The sequence below is a fragment of the Callithrix jacchus genome, chromosome 3, assembly GCF_049354715.1.
Source record: "Callithrix jacchus isolate 240 chromosome 3, calJac240_pri, whole genome shotgun sequence".
Taxonomy (NCBI): Eukaryota; Metazoa; Chordata; class Mammalia; order Primates; family Cebidae; genus Callithrix; species Callithrix jacchus.
Window position 1 is genome coordinate 54,039,726 of NC_133504.1, and position 24,504 is coordinate 54,064,229.

General features: G+C 37.6%; 1 protein-coding gene and 1 pseudogene across 19 annotated transcripts in view; both read left to right on the plus strand.

Moving 5' to 3' along the window:
- The window catches only part of INPP4B (inositol polyphosphate-4-phosphatase type II B), a 988,233-nt gene that overhangs the window by 174,598 nt on the left and 789,131 nt on the right, over positions 1–24,504 (plus strand). The gene's annotated exons all lie outside the window — the stretch shown is intronic.
- LOC128931555 (major facilitator superfamily domain-containing protein 10 pseudogene) lies at positions 137–19,832 on the plus strand (annotated as a pseudogene). The gene has a single exon (XR_013533369.1). The product of XR_013533369.1 is annotated as a major facilitator superfamily domain-containing protein 10 pseudogene (transcript).

A 24,504-nucleotide genomic window follows, 5' to 3' on the forward strand; every position in this document is an offset into this window, starting at 1 on the left:
TCAGATAGGATTGGGGCTTGCCCTAATGGCCTCATTTTAACTCAATTACATTTCTAAAGGCCCTATCTTCAACTACATTCTGAGGGACTGGGGATTAGAGCTTCAATATGTGAATTTTTTTTTTTTTTAGGAAAGGGGAATAATTTAGATTACAATATTGTCCCTGTTCCACTGTCTTAACTTTAGCCATTAGCATCTCCTGCTTAGATTACTGCAATCACCTCTTTTTCTTCGACTTTTGACTGTACCTCCAGTTCTTTTCTTATTTTCCAAATATACTGTTTTTTATGTCTCATCTTCCCATTCCATGTTTAAATGCTTCCATTGATTTTTCTTACTACTTTAATGTGGTATGCAAGGTCATTTGATCTGTCTCTGGTCAACCTTTCCATCTTTATCTCTTGACAATTCCTCCTCCAGCACACTCTTCATCAAATTTATTTCCAACCACATGGATCTATTTTCAGATCTTTTAAGTAACCTTTTCTACAGATGATGGACTCTCAGACACCCGCTCTATTCATTACTCATTTCCAAAGTTGAATAATATGCTGTCTTATGTTTATTCCATCTTCTTTAGTCAAGGCTACCATTTAATCACCTTTAATCATGATTGGTACTTGCAAGTCACAGTAATTCTACTTCCTTTTGCCAGAGACTGTTTAATAGGTATTTGATGTATTTATATTCAACACAGATTTAGCTAAGGTTTTCTTCTCAATAAAAAGAGAAAACAAGTATAAGGAAAAATTTACCCTTTTTTTCCTGAATGTGAGAACTGATAAGAAGCCATGTTGATATTTTGGCACCATATTGTTAGAATGAGAGACCCAAAGATGGTCCAAAGAATTACAGAGAAGCCTTCCCATCTTCTTGAATCAAGGCTACCATTTAATTGCTCAGTGGGAACATAAGAAGTTCCAAGCATAGTACCAAGGAGGAAATACTAAAAGGGATACCCGACATTTAACACACAAGTAATTAACACAAATCCCTGAAACAAAAGTCAGTATTATAGTATCAACATCTTCTGGTGTTTTTAGGGTCACAAGCTAACTAATGTAATAAGGTTACTTAGTGCTTTCCTTTAGAACTTAAAATACTTGAGATCCATACAAATCTTTAGGGTTTGCTCTTTCCTTTTAGGAATCTGTATATAAATGTCTCAAAAATTCAGATTCTTTAATATTGATTAAAAAATGATTCTCTAGCACTAGACAAGGATGCCCTCTCTCCCCACTCCTATTCAATATAGTACTGGAAGTTCTAGCCAGAGCAATCAGGCAAGAAAAAGAAATAAAGGGTATTCAAATAGGAAAGGAGGAAGCCAAATTGTCTCTATTTGCAGATGACATGATCGTCTCAGCCCAAAAACTCCTGAAACTGATAAGCAACTTCAGCAAAGTCCAGGATACAAAATCAATGTGCAAAAATCACAAGCATTTCTATACACCAATAGCAGACTTAAAGAGAGCCAAATCAAGAGCGAACTGCCATTCACAATTGCTACAAAAAGAATAAAATACCTAGGAATGCAACTAACAAGGAACATAAAGGACCTCTTCAAGGAGAGCTACAAACCACTGCTCAACGAAATAAGAGAGGACACAAACAGACGGAGAAACATTCCATGTTCATGGTTAGGAAGAATCAATATTGTGAAAATGGCCATACTGCCCAAAGTAATTTGCAGATTCAATGCTATCCCCAACAAGCTACCAATTACCTTCTTCACAGAACTGGAAAAAACCACATTAAACTTCATATGGAACCAAAAGAGAGCCCACATAGCCAAGTCAATTCTAAGCAAAAAGAACACAGCAGGAGGCATCACACTACCAGACTTCAAACTATACTACAAGGCTACAGTAATCAAAACAGCATGGTACTGGTACCAAAACAGAGATATAAACCAATGGAACAGAACAGAGGCATCGGAGGCAACACAACATATCTACAACCATACAATCTTGGATAAACCTGACAAAAACAAGCAATGGGGAAAGGATTCCCTGTTTAATAAATGGTGTTGGGAAAACTGGCTAGCCATGTGCAGAAAGCAGAAACTGGACCCCTCCCTGACACCTTACACTAAAATTAACTCTAAACATAAGACGTAACACCATAAAAACCCTAGAAGAAAGCAAAACCATTCAGGACATAGGAGTAGGCAAGGACTTCATGACCAAAACACCAAAAGCATTGGCAACAAAAGCCAAAATAGACAAATGCGACCTAATCAAACTCCACAGCTTCTGCATAATAAAAGAAACAGTCATTAGAGTGAATGGCAACCAACAGAATGGGAAACAATTTTTGCAGTTTACCCATCTGACAAAGGGCTGATATCCAGAATTTACAAAGGACTCAAACAGATATACAGGAAAAAAACAAACAAGCCCATTCAAAAATGGGCAAAGGATATGAACAGATACATTACAAAAGAAGACATGCATGAGGCCAACAAACATATGAAAAAATGCTCATCATCACTGGCCATTAGAGAGATGCAAATCTAAACTATAGTGAGATGCCATCTCATGCCAATTAGAATGGTGATCATTAAAAAATCTGTAGACAGCAGATGCTGGAGAGGATGTGGAGAAATAGGAACACTTTTACACTGTTGGTGGGAGTATAAATTAGTTCAACCATTGTGGAAGGCAGTGTGACAATTCCTCAAGGACCTAGAAATAGAAATTCCATTTGACCCAGCAATCTCATTACTGGGTATATATCCAAAGGACTATAAATCATTCTACTATAAGGACACATGCACAGGAATGTTCATTGGAGCAATGTTTACAATAGCAAAGACCTGGAACCAACCCAAATGCCCATTGATGATAGACTGGACAGGGAAAATGTGGCATATATACACCATGGAATATTATGCAGCAATCAAAAACAATGAGTTCGTGTCCTTTGTAGGGACATGGATGAATCTGGAGAACATCATTCTCAGCAAACTGACACAGAACAGAAAATGAAACACTGCATGTTCTCACTCATAAGCGGGTGATGAACAATGAGAACACATGGACACAGGGAGGGGAGCACTACACACTGTTGGGGGGAATAGGGGAGGGACTGCGGCAGGGGAGTTGGGGAGGGATAGCATGGGAGAAATGCCAGATGTGGGTGAAGGGGAGGAAGGCAACAAATCACACTGCCACGTGTGTACCTATGCAAGTATCTTGCATGTTCTGCACATATACCCCAAAACCTAAAATGCAATTAAAAAAAAGAAAAAAAGACCGATTCTCTAATATTTCTGGTCATCCAATTTTCATTTGATTATATATTTATTATACAATTAACTTGATGCCGTGCAAAAATTGTTATGATAGGAGAGAAAACATAATTTGTTAAAGCAATTTCTTTACAGCCTTGTACATAAGTACTAGTACTTTGTATTTGACTCAGAATCTTTACCTGCTTTACAGCTTCCATATAGATCCCCTGGCCGTAAAATGGATGAAACCAGCAGTGTTGTTTGTTTGCCTGGTAGATATTATTACTCACTTTTGGGAGAAAGGAGATTGCTATTTCTGCTATTACTAAAGTTGCTGTACGTATATTTAACCCAAAAGACATCATGTTTTCTCACTAATTTTCAAAGCAGTAACAAAGAACTGTCACCTATCCCTTTTAATTTTTTTTTTTTTTTTTTTTTTGAGACAGAGTTTCACTCTTGTTACCCAGGCTGGAGTGCAATGGCGCGATCTCGGCTCACCGCAACCTCCGTCTCCTGGGTTCAGGCAATTCTCCTGCCTCAGCCTCCTGAATAGCTGGGATTACAGGCACGCGCCACCATGCCCAGCTAATTTTTTGTATTTTTAGTAGAGACGGGGTTTCACCATGTTGACCAGGATGGTCTCGATCTCTTGACCTCGTGATCCACCCGTCTCGGCCTCCCAAAGTGCTGGGATTACAGGCTTGAGCCACCGCGCCCGGCCCCCTTTTAATTTTTTATGCAGAAACATTTTGTATAAGCCAAACAATCACACTGCTTAAATTATAATGCTTTATCAATTATTGCATTCAGAATGACCTTTTTTTTTTCAGTAAAACATAGATCTTTATTAAAGTGAAATTCAATAGAAAGGCTTTCATCTGACATCAGCCAGATTTTATTGAGGGTTTGATGCAATTCTTTTTGATATGCTATCCATTTGATTAATAACAAATATAGGAATATACACCAATTCTGAAATGAATTGCAATCAGAGCCACAGATATTATTCTAAACCACATGCAAGTGTCAGTTTACTTCCATTCCAACCAACTTGATAATCATACCCTAAGCTTACACAGTTTCATATTCATTACCATATTTTTTTCTACTGACAACCCCAAAGTAGGTAAAATCATGCTACCATAAAACTTGACATGACAAGATTATCTGCAGTGGTTTGGAGCATCCAGAGAGAGGCCAGAATCTCCATTTTGGAGTGGACTGAACAGTAGGGATAGAAGCATTTGGGAACTTGGAAGAATAGAGGTAGGAGCACAGAACAGTTTCAGATTCCTGAAGACACTCAAGTCAGAGGTATAGGTTAAGGTACACAAAGTGTGTGTCTATGGATGATTGTCAAGTATGTTCAGTTCCCATATGTGGGCGGGGGTTTACCTGGCAGAAAAGCCACAAGCACCTGTGCCACAAAAGTTTGCTGGGAATAGGAAGAACTAGAGTAGAGTGCTCAGTGATCATATCATTGCTAGGAGTACACATAAGGATCACCATAGACCTGGGTAAACGTGCATTGTGTGAGCGTGTGGGTCCAGGGTGGGGCCTGGCATGTTTGTTTTAAAAGCTGCAGAAATGATACACATGGCCTATTGTGAAAGATATGACTTAAATAAGAGTTCAGTCTGGGCTAGCAGCATTCTTGTAGCTAGAAGCCAATGGTAGGTAGACTTGGGCAGAAAAGGCAGAGTCTAAAGTCCAAGAGTTGAGCGATAGATTGAGTCCCCTGTAACATATCTCAAGGTAAATGTTTCAGAGCAACTATGGTCACACTTTTTTCTTATCACTGTGTCCTTTTAAAAAAAAGAAGTATGACCAGAATGACCTTTCTATAGTCTAAATGTATTGAATTTCTGTTAGGTTCAGTATTTATACCTCTGGAAATTTAAGCTATGAAAATAATCCAAAAGAAGCAAGGATTTGATGTATTAGAGTGTTCATTGGATCATTATATATAACCTGAATAGTTGAAGTATTTGAAGAACACAAAATACTTAAAAGTAGAACAACAGTTTATTAAAATTTGATAAATAAAACATGTAAAATATATTCATAAACAAGTTTACATGTGGGAGGAATACTTTTGTTACAATATTTAGTATAAAAAAAACAGGAAATAAACTTGCAGATACACTAGATCCACTATTAAAAACACACTATATATAATACATATGGGGAAAATATGTTACAATGTTAAAACTATAAAATGGATTATAGAATTATGAGGATTATTATCTCTTCTCTACTTTTGGAGTTTTTTACGTTTTTAGGTACTATTTTATAATCCCCCAATACTTACTGAAAATGATATTTTAAATTAATAGTTATTTTAATAGCATACAAACTTTTATATTAATTTTTGAAAGAATGAAAAATATTAGCTGTGGTGTGACTTCAACTATGTTAAATAATTAAGAAAATTGCCAAAGTATCAAATGTAGTTGCTTGTGAAGGGTGGATTATGATCATTTGTGCTATATATTTTTTGGAATTGTCTAATTTTCCACAAATATATACCTTTTTATGTGTACAATTTTAAATTGGTGAAAAATGTAGGTGACTATTCAAAATATGTTGAGACCAATGAGTTTTAGAAAGTATATGAGGAGAAAGTAATCCTGAAATGTATATGGGGAAAAGCAAAACAAAGGGTTGTATAAGTAGTATTTATAAATAATATTAATATTAGAGCATTTAACAGAGATTGAATTTGAGAATTCCTTTTTCACAATGATATTCCATGGATGTTCATCCCAATATTTAACTCTAGTGTTTTTGCAAAATTTAATTCATTCTTTAAAACAAGTTACCAGTGTATTATGTGCACATGGACAAGGTCCTATACTACCAAGGTGTTAATCAAGGAAAGCACCAGTCTTTCATGGTCCCCATCCTACTGCTCCTGTAAACAATAACCATTACATCATTTCCGGTTTTGTTTTTTATTAGTTAATGCTATAACTTTAGTATACTTTATACACACACACACACAAACATATATACATACATACACATTGTGTGCTTTATATGTACTTACATATACTTTAAATAAACAATATACTCATTGATTTATCAACTTTAGTCATTATCTCTACTTCTGTAATTCTGACTGTGAAATATGGTAGTTCATCTCATTATACAATCTCCCCCCCACAATTCCCTCCCGTTTCAAATTTTGAATAGTTCCATATTTCCTAAAAGTTCTTCAGTTGCGTATCTGTATCACTTTTGATGATACACTAATTTCTACTCTTGTTCTGTAGACTCTGCATGGGGCCTTCTTATTCCTCATTATGTTTGTGGGGATATTAATATTAGCACCTCTCTTCTTCCCTGCATATTTACTGAACTCCATCTTCTAACCTCTGTGAGCTATAACTTCATTCATACATTATTAAGATAAGTAGAAACATTCACATTCTGTTCTGAAACCATAATAATTTTCTTTCATGCTTTAGCTCTAAGTAAATGCTAAAGCTGATGAGCTAAGATTATTTTCCTTCTTCATGGGCCCGATTACCCACTTCTCATGCCTCTTGAATCTATCATCAAGTTCAAATGAGTAGTGTTGTTTTCTTGCACTCCACTAATTGCTCAAAATCATGCCACATTTTGGGTTGCTTTTTATGTGTAAAAGTAGTTTTCTATATTTCCTGGTGTTTCTGTTCTTCCCTCTCCCTTCCTTCCTTTGGTAACAGTAAAGGAATAGGTGCCTTTTTTATAATATTAGCAATTTCATTTGACTTGTCTTTGTTATATTGCTTAGAGTTGATGTAATTTTTCTTTTTTTGATATTATACTTTAAGTTCTGGGATGCATGTGCAAAACATGCAGGTTCATTACACAGGTATACATGTGCCATGGTGGTTTGCTGCACACACCAACCCATCATCTACATTAGATATTTCTCCTAATGCTATCCCTCACCTTGCCCTCCCCTCCAAACCCCAACAGGCCCTGATGTGTGACATGTGCCTATTTGTTCTCATTGTTCAACTCCCACTTCTGAGTGAGAACATGCAGTGTTTAATTTTCTGTTACTGTGATAGTTTGCTTAGAAAGATGGTTTTCAGCTTCATCCATGTTCCTGCAAAGGAAATGAACTCTTTATTTTGTTATGGCTGCATAGTATTCCATAGTGTATATATGCCACATTTTCTTTATCTAGTCTATCACTGAAGGGCATTTGGATTGGCTCCAAGTCTTTGCTATTGTGAATAATGCAGCAATAAACATACATGTACATGTGTCTTTATAGTAGAATGATTTATCATCCTTTGGGTATATATACAGTAATGGGATTGCTGGGTAAAATGGTATTTCTGGTTCAAGGTCCTTGAGGAATAAACACACTGTCTTCCACAATGGTTGAATTGATTTACACTCCCACCGACAGTGTAAAAGCATTCCTATTCCTCTACATCTTCTCCAGCATCCATTGTTTCCTGACTTTTTAATGATCACCATTCTAACTTGTTTGAGATGGTATCTCTTCGCAGTTTTGATTTGTATTTCTCTAATGACCAGTGATGATGAGCTTTCTTTTCATATGTTTGTTACCCACATAAAGGTCTCCTTTTGCAAAGTGTCTGTTCATATCCTTCACCCACTTTTTGATGAAGTTTTTTTGTAAATTAGTTTAAGTTCCTTGTAGATTCTGGATATTAGCCCTTTGTCAGATGAATATATTGCAAAAATTTTCTCCCATTCTGTAGGTTGCCTGTTTACTCTGATGATAGTTTCTTTTGCTGTGCAGAAGCTCTTTAGTTTAATTAGATCCCATTTGTCAATTTTGGCTTTTGTTGTATTGCTTTTGGTGTTCTTTAGTCCTGAGTCTTTGCTCATGCTTATATCCTGAATGTTATTGCCTAGGTTTTCTTGTAGGGTTTTTATGGTGTTAGGTCTTACATTTAAATCTTTAATCCATCTTGAGTTAATTTTTATATAAGGTATAAGGAAGTGGTCCAGTTTCAGTTTTCTACGTATGGCTAGCCAGTTTTCCCAACATCATTTATTAAATAGAGAATCCTTTCCCCATTGCTTGCTTTGTCTGGTTTGTCAAATATCAGATGGTTGTCGATGTGTGGCATTATTTCTGAGGCCTCTGTTCTGTTTCATTGGTCTATATATCTGTTTTAGTACTAGTACCATGCTATTTTGTTTACTGTAGCCTTGTAGTATATTTTGAAATCAGGTGTGTGATGCCTCCAGCTTGTTCTTTTTGCTTAGGATTGTCTTGGCTATATGTACTCTTTTTAGTTCCGTATTCAAAGTTGTTTTTTCTAATTCTGTGAAGAAAGTCAGTGGTAGCTTGATGGGGATAGATTTATTTTTTTATGGCTGCATAGTATTCCATAGTGTATATGTGCCACATTTTCTTTATGTAGTCGATCATATGGTCACTTATGTGGTTGATTTTATGAATCTATAAATTACTTTGAGCAGTATGGCCATTTTAACAATATTGATTCTTCCTATTCAGGAGCATGGAATGTTTTTCCATTTGTTTGTGTCCTCTCTTATTTCCTTGAACAGTGGTTTGTAGTTCTCCCTGAAGAGTTCCTTCACATACCTTGTAAATTGCATTCCTAGATATTTTATTCTCTTTGTAGCAATCACGAATGGGAGTTTGCTCATGATTTGGCTCTCTGTTTGTGTATTACTAGTGTATAGGAATGATGGTTTTTTGCACATTGATTTCATATCCTGAAGCTTGGCTGAAGTTGCTTATCAACTTAAGGAGTTTTTGGGCTGAGACAATGGAGTTTTCTAAATATAATATCATGTCATCTGCAAACAGAGATAATTTGACTTCCTCTCTTCCTACTTGAATACTTTTTATTTCTTTTTCTTGCCTTATTACCCTGGCCAGAACTTCCAATACTATGCTGAATAGGAGTGGTTAGAGAGGGCATCCTTGTCTTGTCTCAATTTTCAAAGGGAATGCTTCCAGCTTTTGCCTATTAAATATGATACTAGATGTGTGTTTGTCATAAATAGCACTTATTATTTTGAGATATGTTCCATCAATACCTAGTTTATTGAGCTTTTAGCATGAAGAAGTGTTGAATTTTATCAAAGGCCTTTCTGCATCTATTGAGATAATCATGTGGTTTTTGTCATTGGTTCTGTTTATGTGATGGATTACATTTATGGTGTTGCATATATTAACCAGCCTTGTATCCCAGGTGTGAAGCTGACTTAGTCATGGAGGATAAGCTTTTTAATGTGCTGCTGGATTTGGTTTGCCCATATTTTATTGAGAATTTTCACATTGATGCTCATCAAAGATATTGGCCTGATATTTTGTGTGTGTCTGTGTCTCTGCCAGGTTTTGGTATTGGAATGATGCTAGCTTCAAAATGAGTTAGGAAGAAGTCTCTTTTTTTCTATTGTTTGGAATAGCTTCAGAAGGAATGGTACCTACTCCTCATTGTACCTCTAGTAGAATTCAGCTGTGAATCTATCTGGTCCTGGGCTTTTTTGATTGATAGGCTATTAATTATTGCCTCAGTTTCAGAACTTGTTATGGTTTTATTCAGGAATTTGACTTCTTCCTGGTTTACCCTTGGGAGGATGAATGTGTCCAGGAATTTATTTATTTTTTATAGCTATTATAGTTTATGTTCATAGAGGTGTTTATAGTATTCTCTGATGGTAGTTTGTATTTCTGTTGGATCAGTGGTGATATCCCCTTTTCAGTTTTTATTGTGTCTATTTGATTCTTTTTTCTCTTTGTTATTTATTAGTCTGGCTAGTGGTCTATCTATTTTGTTATTCTTTTTAAAAAAACAGCTCCTACATTCATTGATTCTTTGAAGGGGTTTTCATATCCCTATCTTTTTCAGTTCTGCTCTGATCTTAGTTATTTCTTGTCTTTTGCTAGCTTTTTAATTTGTTTTCTCTTACTTCTTTAGTTTTTTTAATTGTGATGTGAGGGTGTCAATTTTAGATCCTTCCTGCTTTCTACTGTGGGCACTTAGTTACATAAATTTCCCTGTAAACACTGCTTTAGCTGTATCCCAGAGATTCTGGTATGTTGTGTCTTTGTTCTCATTGGTTTCAAATACTTATTTTTGTCTTAATTTCATTATTTACCCAGTAGTCATTCAGGAATGAGTTGTTCAGTTTCCATGTATTTGTACAGTTTTGAGTGAGTTTCTTAATCCTGAGTTCTAATTTGATTGCACTGTGGTCTGAGAGACTGTTTGTTATGATTTCCTTTCTTTTGTATTTGCTGAGGAATGTTTTACTTCCTTGGTCGATTTTAGAGAGTGATATGTGTTGCTAAGAAGAATTTATATTCTATTGATTTGGGGTGGAGAGTTCTGTAGATGTCTATTAGGCCTGCTTGTTCCAGATCTGAGTTCAAGTCCTGAATATCCTTGTTAATTTTCTGTCTTATTGATCTGTCTAATATTGACAGAGGGGTGTTAAAGTCTCCCACTGTTATTGTTTGGGAGACTAAATCTCTTAGTAAGTCTCCAAGAACTTGCTTTATGAATCTGGGTGCTCTTATTGGGTGCATATATATTTAGGATAGTTAGCTCTTCTTGTTGCATTGATCCATTTACCATTATGTAATGGCCTTCTTTGTCTTTCTTGATCTTTGTTGGTTTAAAGTCTGCTTTTTCAGAGACTAGGATTGCAAACCCTGTGAGTTTTTTTTTTTTTTTTTGCTTTCCATTTGCTTGTTAAATCTTCCTCCATCCCTTTATTTTAAGCCTATGTTTGTTTGCATGTGAGATGGGTCTCCTGAATGTAGCATACCAATGGGTCTTGACTCTTTATCCACTTTGCCGGTCTGTGCTTTTAACTGGGGCATTTGGCCCATTTACATTTGATGTTAATATTATGTGTGAATTTGATCCTGTCATTTGATGCTAGCTGGTTAATATGCCCATTAGTTGCTGCAGTTTCTTCATATTGTTGATGGACTTTACAATTTGGTATGTTTTTGCAGTGGCTGGTCCTGGTTTTTCCTTTCCATATTTAGTGCCTCAAGAGCTCTTGTAAGGCAGGCCTTGTCATAGCAAAATCCCTAAGCATTTGCTTGTCTGTCAAGAATTTTATTTCTCCCTCACTTATGAAGCTTAGTTTGGCTGGATGTGAAATTCTGGTTTGAAAATTGTTTTCTTTAAAAATGTTGAATTCTAGCCCCTACTCTCTTCTGGCCTGTAGGGTTTCTGCAGAGAGATCTGCTGTGAGTCTGATGGGCTTCCCTTTGTGGGTAACCTGACCTTTCTCTCTGGCTGCCCTTAACATTTTTTCCTTCATTTCAACCTTGGTGAATCTGATGATTATATGCCTTGGGGTTGCTCTTCTTGGGGAGTATATTTGTAGTGTTCTCTGTATTTCCTAAATTTGAGTGTTAGCCTGTCTTGCTTGGTGGGGAAGTTCTGGATAAAATCCTGAAGAATGTTTTCCAACCTGGCTTTATGCTACCCATCACTTTCAGGTACACCAATCAAACGTAGATCTGGTCTTTTCAGATAGTCCCATATTTCTTGGAAGCTTTGTTTGTTCCTTTTTGTTCTTTTTTCTCTAATCTTGTCTTCACCTTTACTTCATTAGGTTGATTTTTAATCTCTGATATCCTTTCTTTGTTTTTATCCTTAATTCGGCCATTAATACTTGTGTATAGTTCATGGAGTTCTTGTGGTGTGTTTTTCAGCTCCATCAGGTCATTTATGTTCATCTCTAGACTGGTTATTCTAGTTAGCAATTCCTCTAACCTTTTATCAAGGTTATTAGCTTCCTTGCATTGGGTTAAAACATGCTCCTTCAACTTGGAAGAGTTTGTTATTACCTACCTTTTGAAGCCTACTTCTGTCAATTTGTCAAACTCATTCTCCATCCAGTTTTGTTCCCTTGTGGGTGAGGAGTTGTGATCCTTTGGAGAAGAGGCATTCTGGTTTTCAGAATTTTCAGCCTTTTTGAGCTGCTTTTTTCTCTACTTTGTGGATTTATCTACCTTTGGTCTTTGCTATTGGTGACCATCAGATAGAGTTTTTGCGTGGTTGTCCTTTTTATTGATGTTGATGCTATTGCTTTGTTTGTTAGTTCTCCTTCCAACAGTCAAGTCCCTCTTCTGCAGATCTGCTGGAGTTTTCTAGGAGTCCACTCCAGACCCTGTTTGCCTGAGTATCACCAGTGGAGGCTGCAGAACAGCATAAATTGCTGCCTGTTCCTTCATCTGGAAGTTTTGTCCCAGAGGGGTGCATGCCAAATTCCAGCTGGAGCTCTCCTGTATGTGGTGTCAGTTGACCCCTGCTGGTAGGTGTCTCATTTTCACAAGGCATGGGGGTCAGGGACCCACTTGAGGAGGCAGTCTTTCCCTTAGCAGAGCTTGAGCCCTGTGCGGGAACATCTGCTGCTCTCTTCAGAGCAGGCAGGCAGGAACATGTAAGTCTTCCAAAGCTGCACCCATTTCCCCAGGTGCTCTGTCCCAGGGAGATGGGAGTTTTATCTATAAGCTTCTGACTGAGGCTGCAGCCTTTCTTTCAGTGATGCCTTGTCCAGAGAGGAGGAATCTAGAGAGGCTGTCTGGCTACAGTGGCTTTGCTGAGCTGCAGTGGGCTCTTCCAAGTTCATATTTCCCCATAGCTTTGTTTACACCATGAGGGGAAAACTGTCTACTCAAGTCTCATTAATGGCAGATGATCCTCTCCCCACCAAGCTCGAGTGTCCCAGGTTGACTTCAGACTGCTGTGCTGGCAGCAAGAATTTCTTTCTTTTTCCTTTTTCTTCTCTTTCTTTTTTTTTGTATTATATTTTAAGTTCTGGGATAAATGTGCAGATATTATAGGATTGTTACATAGGCATACACATGCCATGGTTGTTTGCTGCCTCCATCCCCCGCCATTACCTACTTTAGGTATTTCTCCTAATGTTATCACTCGCCACCCCCTGCTATCACATCCATAGCTCCCCATCCCCCAACAGACCCCAATGTGTGATGTTCCCCTCCCTGTGTCCATCTGTTCCCATTGTTCGACAACCACTTATGAGTGAGAACATGTGGTATTTGGTTTTCTGTTCTTGTGTCAGTTTGCTGAAAATAATGATTTCCAGATTTATCCATGTCCCTGTGAAGGACATGAACTCATTCTTTTTTATGGCTGCATTGTATTCCATGGTATATATGTGCCACATTTTCTTTATCCAGTCTATCCTTGATGGGAATCTGGGTTGGTTCCAAGTCTTTGCTATTGTAAACGTGCCACAATGAACTTATGTGTGCATGTGTCTTTATAATAGAACAATTTAGAATCCTTTGGGTATATACCCAGTAATTGGATTGCTGGGTCAAATGGTATTTCTGGTTCTAGATCCTTGAGGAATCACCACACTGTCTTCCACAGTGGTTGCACTAATTTATACTTGCAAGTAACGCCACACACCTACAATAATCTGATCTTTGAGAAACCTGACAAAAACAAGCAAGGGGGAAAGGATTCCCTGTTTAATAAATGGTGTTGGGAAAACTGGCTAACCAGAAAGCTAAAACTGGACCCATTCCTTACACCTTATACAAAAATTAACTCCAGATAGATTAAAGATTTAAATACAAGACCTAACACCATAAAAACCCTAGAATAAGACCTAGGCAATACCATTCAGGACATAGGCATAGGCAAGGACTTCATGACTAAAACACCAAAAGTAATGGCAACCAAAGCCAAAATAGACAAATGAGATTTAACTAAATTTAAGAACTTCTGCACAGCAAAAGAAACCATCATCAGAGTGAACTGGCAACCAACAGAATGGGAAAAAATTTTTGCAATCTACCCATCTGACCAAGGGCTAATATCCACAATCTACAAAGAACTAAAACAGATTTACAAGAAAAAAAACAACTCTATCAAAAAGTGGGCAAAGAATATGAACAGGCACTTTTCAAAAGAAAACATCTATATAGCCAACAAACATATGAAAAAATGCTCATCATCATTGGTCATTAGAGAAATGCAAATCAAAACTACATTAAGATGCCATCTCACACCAGTTAGAATGGCGATCATTAAAAAATCTGGAGCCAATAGATGCTGGAGACTATGTAAAGAAATAGGAATGCTTTTACACTGTTGGTGGGAGTGTAAATTAGGTCAGCAAAAATTTCAAGTCAGGGGATCTTAGCTTGCTCAGCTCCATATGGGTGGGATCTGCTGAGCTAGACTACTTGGCTCCCTGGCTTTAGCCCCCTTTCCAGGGAAGTGAATGGTTCTGTCTCACTGGCATTCCAGGCACCACTGGGGTATGAAAAACAACTGCAGTTAGCTTGTTCTCTGCCAAAACAGCTGCCCAGTTTTGTGCTTGAAACCCAGAGCCTTTGCAATATAGATATTTGAGGGAATCTTCTGGTCTGTGAGTGGTGAAGACAGTGGAAAAATCATTGTATCTGGGGCTAGAATGTACGGTTCCTTAGGGCAGGGTCCCTCAAGGCTTCCCTTGGCTAGGGGAGGGAGTTCCCTAACCTCTTGTGCTTCCTGGGTAAGGCAATTCCTCACCCTACTTCTGCTTGCCCTCCATGGACTGCACGCACTGTCTTACCTGTACCAATGAGATGAAGCAAGTCACTCAGTTCGAAATACAGAAAGCACCTGCTTTCTCCATTGTTCTCACTGGGAGCTGCAGACCAGAGCTGTTTCTGTTTGACCATCTTGCCTGGGAGCTCCTAGAATCTATGTAATTTTTCTAATTTGAGATTTTTCTGTGGATGGTCCAGTGTTTTCCTGTTCCAGTTGAAATCAATTGCTCTTTAGGCTTTCTTCATAAGTGAGATTTCTTTTCACTTTATTCTGGTTTACTTCTGTTGTTGTTGCTATTTCTTGTATCTTTTCGTTTCTTGATTTCCATTCTTGTTTTGATGAGGCCATCCTCAGTGACTTGCTCAAGGAGTATATAGGAGATAAATTTCCTTAATTCTTAAATATTTGAAAATATATTTATTTTAACTCACATATGAAAATAGACAATTTAGGTTTAAATTTTCCCATAAATTCTGAATGCATTACACTAATTTTATTTTTTAACATTTAATGATGACAATAGCAAAATGATTGCTATTATTTTTGTTAGCAACCTTTTATTATTTTCTTTTACTTTGGGAGCACTTAGGATATTCCCTTTCTGTTAGGGATATAAAATAGCATGAAAGTTTGTCTACACTCTTTTTCTTTTATTAGGCTGGAAAATTTGGTGATTCCAAATATTTTCTGTCTTCACTTTGTAGAATTTCAATCACCTAGATGTAGATCTTTTATGTCTCTTCTCCCTTAGCTCAAATTCTTTTGTTTTGCATTTTTGCTCTGTGTCCCAGGAAAATTCTTTGACTTTATTTTTCTGTTTGTCTGATGGTAATCATGAATGACATTTATGGAATCTTTTTTGCCATCTCATTGTATAGCAGACTTCTTGTTTTATAGATGCTATGTTTCAAAAGCCAGTAGAACGTAAGGCTAAGAATAGAGACTTTAGAAGACCTGGGTGCATATCTTGGCTCAGTCACTTACTATGTGACATTAGAAGTGTTTCTTGATTTCTTTGAATCTAGAGTTCTCTATCTGCTTTTTTATAGGGACACTAGGAACATTTCATTAGATTAAGCATGTGAAATTCTCAGTTCAGAGCTTGGCACATAGTAAGCTCTAAATAAATGCTAGCTTTTTGCTTTCTTGAACTTCACTGATGAATATAATGTTTTTCTATTGGTCTTTCTCTTTTATGGAGGCAATACATTTAATTATTTCCAATTTTCTGTTTATGTTTGAGAGTATGGAACTAGATTCATCATCTAGGTAGGTAGTATATTTTTTTCTCTGCTATTATACACACACACTCACACACACACACGCACACACACACAAAACCCTGTTTTCCACATAAGCAGATTCTCCTGAATAGAGAAGCTTTTTGGAAACTCTCTGGATGTGGATGGGTCTTATAAATGTTAGTCTGTGTTCTAGGGTGAATGAACAGAAACCTTCCTCTTAGGCTGAGAACTCATAAATGCCAGAATAGGTAAGTGCCAACTTCAATATCAATAGTCTGGTTTCTGCAGCAATTATTCAAATCTGCAGAAAGACCTCTTTTAGATTTTTTAATTTACTTATTTATTTTTGCCTGTATATAAATGATAAGCTGTTGGTGGCTTTGCCTTATATTCTGGCAGAAAGAGGTGATCTCTCTGAGTAGCCTTTCTGCAGACAGACTTTTACCTCTTTTCTGTTCAGCATCTTTTTTCCCTACTATCAACTGTGTCTGCTGACTTTAGCACAGAGCATGTTCAGAGTATTCATTCCCTGGTTACAGCATCTTCTCTTCTGTTTTATTCTTAACACGTTGCCCAGCAACTTTCTTCCTCTTAGGAATTTAATAATTTGACTGATGAACCCCCAATTATTTTAATATATTTTTCCCTTTTGTGTTGATTATTATTTTAATGCCAGTGTTGTCTTTGAACAAACACGAGGCAAACATTCTGCTCTCTTCTTCAAATTGAGCAAGAAACCTCCAAATCTGTTTACTTCTCCTTAATTCATTCATTTTGCAACCCATCTTTCATTCTACAAGCGTCCCTTAAGCATATATAAATGTGCTTGTCACATACGAGAAGATGGATGTAGAGCAGTGATTATCTTCATGATTCTCACATTTATTATATCATACATGAATACTGTAACCAAATTCAACAATAAGGGGTTTTATTTTAGGAGTAATGGATGTAAATGCAATAAACATGGAAGCATTGTACATTTTTCTCATATTAGATAATATTCTTAAGTTGGAAATAATGATTAAATTAGGTGAGAACATATAAGGGGCATATTAGATATTCACAGCAATTACAGATGTTTTAGAGAAAGGATTTGTAGTGATAAGAAGGGCAGGATATAAAAGATTTCAAAGGTAGTTGATTAAAAGAGCCACCATGGGATGGGGAGGGGGTGGAGGCTGCAACCGGCGCCCACCCATCTGCCAGCAGCTGCCGATTGCCACATGGTCGCCGTCGTCTTCCTCCGCCTCCTGCTGAACGTCCTGACCATCAGGCTGCTGCTGTCCCTGCTGTCTGGGCTACTGGAGAGCCACGGCTGTGCCTACGATCTTCTCTATGGCTCCTGGCAGCACTGGGTGGACTAGTTTGCCACCACCATTGGGATGCCAGTGGAGAAGAGGTACAACAGCATCTTGTTCACAGGTCTGATTGGCTTGGCCTTCTCTGTTCTACAGCTTCTTGCTGTGTCACTCACTGGGGCCAGCTCTGACTGCTTGGAGAGGTGCCCCTTGATGCTGCTGTCCCTGACGGGTGTGGCCACATCATATGCCATCTGGGCCACCTCTAGGAGCTTTGTGGCCTTCCTGGCCTCCAGGCTGATTGGGGGCATCAGCAAGGGGAACGTCAGCCTCTCCACGGCCATCATTGCTGACCTGGGCTCGCCTCTGGCCTGCAGCCAAGGCATGGCGGTCAGCGGGGTGGCCTTCTCCCTGGACTTCACCCTGGGCCCTATGCTTGCAGGCTCGCTGCCCATAGAAATGGCACCCTGGTTTGCCCTTTTCTTCGCAGCCTCTGATCTGCTGTTCATCTCCTGCTTCCTGCCAGAGATGCTGCCCCTGGAGAAACCGGGCGCCCTCTGTCCCTCTAGGGTTCCGCGGTGCAGCAGATCTGCTCAGCCTCCTGGCCCTGTTGCGCTTCTCCGCTGTGGCTTGTGGCCAGGACCCACCCGCTGGAGGCAGGCTTAGCAGCCTGCGCCGCCTGGGCCTAGTCTGCTTCCTCTACCTCTTCCTGTTCTCAGGCCGGGAGTACACGCTGAGCTTCCTAGCACAACAGCGCTTCCAGTTCAGCAGCCTGCAGCAGGGGAAGATATTATTTCCTTATCCGCTTCACCATGACCACCATCCAGGGTGCCTGTGCCTGGTAGATCCATCCTGGCAGGAAAGTCTCTGCCATGAAGCAGGCCCTCCTGCTGCTGGTGCCTGCCTTCCTCCTCATCGGCTGGGACCATTCTCTGCCAATGCTAGGCATGGGCTGCTGCTCTACTCCATTGCCTCTGCTGTTGTGGTGCCCTGCCTGTCCTCCGTGGTAGCTGGCTAAGGCTCGCCAGAGCAGAAGGGCACGGTCATGGGCACACTGCCTAGCCTAGGCACTCTGGCCAGGGCCGCGGGGCCCCTGGTGGCGGCTTCAGTGTACTGGCTGCCCGGAGCCCAGGCCTGCTTCACTGCGTGGTACTAGCTCTTCCTGCTCCCCTTCCTTGTCCTGCGAAGCTGAGTTGTCCAGCGCAGACGCTCAAGGCCGAGTAGCTGAGTCATTGCGCCCCTGCCTGCCTGACCCCCTCCTTCCCAGTCCAGGGAGATCCAGTGGGTGGAGGAGGAAGCCCCGGCAGCTCCTTCGGCCTCACTCCTTTATGACTCCCAGCAGTAGCACTCCAAGGCTGTCCAAGTTTCTGTGTGTGTGTTTTGTTTCTTTTTGTTTTTGTTTTTTACTATGTACCAGGTTTCTGATGACAAAATAAAGCAGCTATTTTATACCCCCGAAAAAAATCAAGTTTGTTTTTATTGGTTGTAGAGAGGATTAAAGCATTGGGTGAGCAGAGATGCCATAGAATTTTTTTTGGACGCATTCATGATTGCTTTGGTAATAATGGATATAATGATAATGATGAGAATAATGATAATTAGCAATTTTTAACCTCCTACTATGTGACAGATACTGTTCTAAGCTCTGCTATGTTTTTCACACAGCTTTGTGAAGTAAATACTGTTAAAATTCATTTTACAAACTGAAAAACAGTTTTAAAAAGGAAAAGTTATCAGCACAAAGACATTAAGAGAAATTGAAGACAGTGCTATCTCTTTTGTTTTATTTTTGTTACCTATTTCAGAAAAACAACAACAAAACCTATAAAATATGCGTAAGGTATACAAAGTGAAAATACAGCAGTTAAGGGAACAATTGCCTTCAAAGTTTCTTGGCCCATCCCATTGTCATCTGTCTGTGTCTCCTAAGACAGAGATACTATTTTGAAGTTTGTGGCTATAGTTCCCTTGCTTTTTATTTATAGTTTTATCTGTATTTCTTTATTCTAAACAATATATTGTTTGGTTTTTCATACATTTAAAGTTATATAAATGGAAGCATTACATTTGTCAAGTTGTTCTATAACTTGCTTTTTCATTTAATGTTATATTTCTGACATTCATCTGTATTATTGCATTCACTGGTAGTTACTCATTTTCATTTCTATATGGTATTCCCCAAAATGAGTATACCATGCTTTTTGATCAACTTTACTCTTTTATGTTTCACCATTACAAAGAGTGCTGGATGCATATTCTCATGCATTCTCCTATGCATGAATATATAGACATATATATATGTAACATGAAAAAGTATATACATATGCACACACACACCTGGGATTTGTATTGTTAGCTTACAGTGTATGAATATATGTACATCTTACTGCATAATACCAATTTGCTTTCCAAATTACATTGCCCAACTTTTGGAGCATTTTTTATTGCTCCTTTTGTGAAGAGTTGCTCTATTTATTATTAGTTTGTCATTGTTTGATTGACATGTGAGCTTTATATATTTAAGCTATTATTTTAACATATTATAAATATTATCTCTCAGTTGGTGCCTTGAATTTTTACTTTTAAAGTATGCTATCTTTTGATGAACAGAAGTTCTCAATTTGGTATCATCCCGGATATCTTCATAATTTGGGCTTTTTATGTTCAAGAAATCATTCCTTACCCTAGAACATTAAGTATATTATTTTCTCTCATTTTTTTTAATTGTAAACTTTCATCTTTTACACTTAGTTTTTTAATCTACATAGAATTTTTTTGTGTATGGTATAAGTAGGGATCTAATGTGATTTGTCTTCTACTTTGTCTCAGCCTCTTTTACTGAAAAGTCCATTCTTTTTCTACCGACCTTTAATTCAGGCCTGTAATTAATCAAGCTTCCATATGTCTTTGATTCTGGGCCCTTCTTACTGCTCCCATTCTATTTGTCTATCCTTAATCTGCACAATCTTAAACCACAGTCTAATATTCTGGATGCTTTATAGCTTAAAAATCATAAGACTTGATAACTGGCAAGGCAGGTCCACCTACCTTGTTTTTATTTAGTAATGTGTTGGCTATTCTTGATAATTAGTTTTTCCAATACACACATTTCAGAATTAGCTTGTGATAGACGGATACATGCATACATAGGTAGATCCATAGATGGATAGGCAGATATTTAGGTAAATAGATACCACTACTATCACTAAAATTAATCCATTAATTCTTTCTTTGTAATTGTATTGATTCTATAGATCAATTGGGTTAGAACTGACATCTATACATTATATAATTTTCCAATATATGAATATGGTACATCTATCCATTTGTTTAGTTTCCTTTGATATTTTGAAAACCTTTATAATATTTTCAGAAAGGTATTGCATATATTTTGTTAAGTATAATCTTAACTAGTTTGTGGATTTTTTTTGTGCTATTTTAAAGTAGTATCTTTATTACATTTTCTGACTCCTTGCTACTGGTGTTTTAAAATGCAATTGGTTTTACATTGTTTTGTTTTCAGTAACCCTTCTAAAATGTTTAATTAATCCTAGTAACAAATAGAAAGTGCTTAGCTCTGCACCCTATTCATTTATTTTGTCTTTTCTGTTTGATGTTTGAAATCACAGTTTTCTATGCACAATTTGATTAAAGTGCTTGGTATTACCGCTATTCTTTGACTAGGACTTTGATGCCTCTGAGGAAAATCCTTACAGATACATTTCACTTGCAGGGCTTGAACCCTAGCTCCTGCAACAAGCATATCATTTGCTTTGTTTTGCCCTGAATTCGTTTGTTCTCCTGATCATTGCTTTGGAATATGCATCTTGCTCATAGTTCTGCTTCTCTGCTTGGCTTAACACTAACTGAGTTTCTATAGTGGCTAAATAATGGTCTGGACAGTGGATTGGGTGCTAGGGATGCAAGAATGGACAAGTCAGTTCTTTTTTTCTAGTAATTTAGGGTCTAGTGGACTTTCTGGCTGACTCGTTCCTGATTAAATTGTTTATTGCTAAGGGTAATTTATCTTCTTCAGGAAGTTCCACTTTTGATGGGCATTTACTAGAAGCAAAACATTCTTGTGGGTGTTCCATATGTTTTTTTCTTTGTGATTAAACAAATAAACATGTGTGTTATTGATTGGCCCATCCTTGATTCTGTAGAACTTTTGTCATTCGCTCATTACTTCAGAGGGTATCTTGGGATAGTCAAAGAGTTAGAAGATGAGTATTTCAATGGAATGGACATGGTCTTTCAGCTCCTGAGTTTGGTTGCAGGTATCTATTTGGTGAAGGGAGCCTCGGGGCCAAGACTGGCATATAGAGAAGCTTACATGGCCTAATTCCTTTTGAGATCTACTTTTGGTAATTATTTGTCTTTTGTTTCTAAAAATATCTTGGACACTTCGTTTTCAATTTTGAAAGTCAGAGCAGTGTTTAAATTAAGATCGGTATTGTTTTCACATCAATCCTTTACCTATGATGTGAAGAGAATCCATTCCCACTGGCTTTGTGTGGCCTGGAAAGGGTGCTGGGCTTAGGTGTGTAGTCATTTTTCCATCTGAGAAGACACTTACATTTTCCATTCTAAAGTTAATGAGAATATGGCCAAGAGATATGTCACTTTTTCTCAGTACACAGTAATGGGCTTATTAATGTCCCTGTTTAAACTCACCTTAGAGCAGTTTCCATAAGCTAAGAGAAAAAGACCTTGGGGCACTGATTAAATATACTATCACACATTCATATGATAGAAAATCATCCAGCACCTAGAAGGATTCAAAGAATGATTAATGTTGTGAGAAAATGTTTATAAAATGCTAAGTGAAATTAGCAAAATGAACTGTTGCTGTGTTTCATATTATTAATATTCACTGAGATATATGAATGATTCTTGTATTTTTTTGTTTTGTTTTCTCCTTTAAGTTTTTTAAATTTATGTGTATTGTTTTTCCAATTGGAGTAACATTTTCCAAAAGATAATAAAATGTTATTTACTTATTTAGAGAAAGAGTCTCATTTCGTTGTCCAGGTTGGAGGCACCATTATTGCTTACTGCAGCCTTGAATTCTGGGCTCAACTGATCCTTCTTCCTCAAGTTGCTGTGGAACTATAGGCACAGGATCACCACATCTAGCTAAAATTTATTTTTTTAAAAGAAAATATCACATAAATACAACTAGTATGATGAACTGAGGCAAAATAGGGTATTTACTTAGGAAATTAAACAATTTGGTGCACGCCTGTAGTCCCAGCTATTCAGGAGGCTGAGGCAGGAGAATTGCTTGAATCCAGGAGGCGGAAGTTGCGGTGAGCCCAGATTGTGCCATTGCACTCCAGCCTGGGTAACAAGAGAGAAACTCTGTCTCAAAAAAAAAAAATCGACCAATTTTAAAAAATTTTTGCTTGGTTACTGAAATTTTAAGTTCACTTTAGAATTTCTTGTCAACCATACTTGGGTGTCAGGATTGTTGGAGGTGGGCTGTGAGCATGCGATGCAGTATGAGAACATCTGGGTGGGAAGTCAGTATTTAGGAGGATCAATGACAGCGGCAAGTTTAGATAGCTGTCAATGAGTAAGTAGCAGAGCCTGAGTGTCAGGGTGCAGATTTTTTACAGGAAGGTGGTGACTCTGGAATAATTATAGCTGAAAACGAAGGCATAAAGAAGCCATTCATGATCCCTGGGGATGCAGCCCAGGGAGCCGAGGTATTAGGAAAATCTTAAGTAGGAAGATATGGTAAGATATTAAACTAGTCACTGAATTAAAGTTTAACCATCAAGAAGAAATGAAGAGCCATGTTAGTGGCAGGCCATGGTATAGGCCTATTTAAAGCCTTGAGGCTGAGTGACCACAAAATAAACTCTTTCATTCTAATTCTCCCCAAGCTATCTACCCCTTGCTGGTTGCCATCTACACATACCTTTCATAGAATTTACCATATGTTTGAGTAGTAGACAATGTGCTAATGCTATAGGCAGAATCTCATCTTAGTTACTGCTGTTATAATCTCTGGCCCTTTAGTGTACAGTCATTTCCTTCTCCTGGCAAATTGCTGAAATCAAATGAAATGAAACAAAAGCTCTTGTAGAACAGCAGTATATAGAACAATATATAAAACAGTCCCTTTCCACACAGCAGTAAATTTCTGAAATGAAGCCTCTATGCTTTGAAATTAAGCTTTGGTGATAAAACCGGAAAGTCATGCCCTGTCTCAGCCATCTGATTTTAGTCAGATCATTGCAATATTCTGTATCTCTATTTCCTTTCTATAAGTTCATGATATATTTTTCTCCAGCTGTGAAGTCCAAGGTCAAAAGATAATAATGTATGTGAAAATATCAAGTAGATAGTTATGTTTTATATAGATGCTAGGTATTAATGTTATTATTCTTTAATTAAAATGTTCTTAAATGTGGGTAGGTTTCTGAAAACTTGCCATGGAGTTTGTGTTTGGTGTTAGAGAGTGGGAGAGGGACAAAGTGGGGGGTTCATTAACTGGTGCACCCATTTGAGATGCTGAGCTTTATATGTCTACCTTTCAAGGTCTTAAAGGAGAAAAAAAATAGCACATTCCTGGAACCTGGTTTATTTTTAATATAAGAAAAAGAGGATCTCAATTTAAAATAATATTCTTTTCTGCATCATATAGAAATAGATATTAATATAATTTTTCTTAATAAAGCGGTTTAATATTTAATCAATTTAATTACATAAGGCTTTTTTTTTTTTTTTTTTTTTTTTTTTTTGCTCCAGTTTCTTTCTTTCTTCTATATAGGCCCCTGGCTTTGAAAATCTATTTAAACTTTTCTAGTTTCCAGGCCAACATCTATTATCTGATTTTTTGATTATGGCCATTTTTACAGGAGTAAGGTGGTATCACATTGTGGTTTTGATTTTGCATTTCCCTGATCAGGAGTGATGCTGAACATTTTTTCATATGTTTGTTGGCCATTTATACAATTCTCTTATTTTGAAAATTGTCTATTGATGCCCTTAGTCCACTTTGTAATGGGATTTTTTTTTCCTGCTAATTTTTTGAGCTCATTGTAGATTCTGGATATTAGCCCTTTGTCAGATGTATAGATTGTGAAGATTTCCTCCCACTCTGTGAGTTATCTGTTTACTCTGCTGACTATTCCTTTTGCCGTGCAAAAGCTCTTTAGTTAAATTAA